Source organism: Castor canadensis, chromosome 9 (genome assembly GCF_047511655.1).
Source record: "Castor canadensis chromosome 9, mCasCan1.hap1v2, whole genome shotgun sequence".
Lineage (NCBI taxonomy): Eukaryota > Metazoa > Chordata > Mammalia > Rodentia > Castoridae > Castor > Castor canadensis.
Genome location: NC_133394.1, coordinates 76098351 through 76100397, shown reverse-complemented (window position 1 = coordinate 76100397; position 2047 = coordinate 76098351). Strand labels below are relative to the sequence as shown.

Below are 2047 nucleotides of genomic sequence, written 5' to 3'. Positions count from 1 at the left end.
AGGTAAAAACTACTAAAGTTACACTTACAATAGTTTTTTTAAAGTTGGACAGGATGATTTATTATTGAGCATGATTAAGGTGGTTAAGGAGGGGATGGCACAGTGGGAAGCCCTCATGAGTGCATGGCGTGCCACTTGTCCAGGGAACCACGAGTAGGGATATATCGAACCCACAGCCATCAGGGATGAGCCACTTCTCAGCTATCATGTCTTGAAATTCATCTGCATTAAACTTGGTAAAGCTCCACTTCTTTGAGATGTAGATCTTCTGGTGGCCAGGGAACTTGAACTTGGCCCTGCATAGGGCCTCAGCCACATGCTCCTTGTTCTGCAGCATGGTACCTCTAGATGTGATTACTTGGTCAATGTGAACCCTGGCCACCATGCTCCGGGACTTCCTGCATCCTGTCTAGAGCCTAGGTCAAGGACAGCATGAGATCAGAGACAGGAATACACTGAACCTGTCTCCAAAGTCCCTTACGGCAACCCACACAAGCAACAGGCTGCATGCACTATCGAGGAGGTTGCTGTGTGCAGCCAGTACACACCAGGTCCCCAAGGGTAAATGACGTTGGTCAGTATAATTGACTCAGGCATTAAAATAGTTTTAAAAAGAAAATAAACAATAAGTTAAAAAAAGCTCAAGAAGGAACCCGTTAGATCATCTAGTAATCTACTCCCACTCACCATCTTTGATTGATCATGAGACACTGCTCTTGGTCTGATGATCCACTGAGGCCAGGGGTTGAGCGTTTTGTGAAATGTGCTTCCTTCTGTGTTGAGAGCCAGTCCCTGCTGGCTTAACATGCAGTGTCTTCCACGGTTGCATTGTTTCTGTTCCTATGAGACACGGCAAAATGCTCACACATGATTGTAGCACAAGGGTGTGCTTTCTGGACTTGGTGTTCCAGGCATATGTTGGAATGTAATTCCATCTGCACACACTGCTCCTCAGGCCTGCCTGTCTGCAGGCAGGCCTCTGTGGGAATGCCTATGCGGGAGTCCTGGGTTCCAGCTCCAGCACTGTGGAAACAAAACAGTGGTGCAGTACTATAAAACCAGCTGCCTCAAAAACACTGCTGGAAAGAGGTTATGGTATTTGTAGGTCTCCTTCTGTAAAGGTAGTTGAGAATAATGTTTTCTCACCTTTTTATTCTTGGCCTTTTTCAAAGTGTTAAGTGACTAGTCAACGTTTATTATGTAATTGTTGAAGGCATTATGAATGTGGGATTTTAGAGTTTATTATACAGTAACGGCCCCTTACTTACCTCTTACTCCTTTTCAAGTTACCATTCCTCTGTAATTCTTACAATTTTGGGGAGGGAATATCAGAAAGTAAATTTATTTTTGTTTCCCATAGTCAGTGGGAATGCACTCAGTGGAAATAGTGTATCCACTGAATCAAGCTTGGAACACGCTCCTGACTTCTTTGCTCATACAAAGAAGAGAGTTTCTTTGGTTAGAAATTAAAATGCCAAGTCTCAGAAATAGCCAGAACTCTAATTCTTATTTACATTTAAAAAGTCCTTCCTGCAAAAGAAAAGGAATATGTTCAGGAGAGGAGAGGAGAGGTCTAGACTTTAATCTTGTATTGGTTTCCTTCTGCTTTGGCCCAAGTTGAAAGTTTATTCTTGGTCTCATGGTTCCTTTCTTGGGCTCTTCAGTGCCCTCTCCTGTTCCATCTCTTTGGAGGCACAACAGTAGTTCCTGTGTGACCCAGACTAATGTCCCAGCTGCAGTAGGTCACTTCATGGTAAATATCTCCACGTTCTTTGCTCTGAGGTCTTTTTCTTTGCTTGGAAGGCACACTGTGCTGCTACACTTCCTTCATTCCATCAATCTATTTTCCAAGTCAGTGAAAGGGAGAACTCTTAGGGTAACCAATTAACCTTGTTTGCCTGGGATTGTTCTGATTATAGCAAGAAATCACCTATGTTCCTGAACCCCTCCCTGGGAGGCAAAAATGTTCTGGTTTTCTGTGTTGAGCATGAAAGGCTGGGGCAGGGGGGCATAAAACTTAGATGGCAGCCCCCAAGTAGAGACTGAA

General features: G+C 44.0%; 1 non-coding gene across 1 annotated transcript; it reads right to left on the bottom strand.

Moving 5' to 3' along the window:
• Positions 1-459: 459 nt before the first annotated feature.
• On the bottom strand, positions 460-593 carry LOC141411224 (small nucleolar RNA SNORA70). The gene has a single exon (XR_012436040.1). It is a non-coding gene; the product is annotated as a small nucleolar RNA SNORA70 (small nucleolar RNA).
• Between the last annotated feature and the right edge of the window lie 1454 nt (positions 594-2047).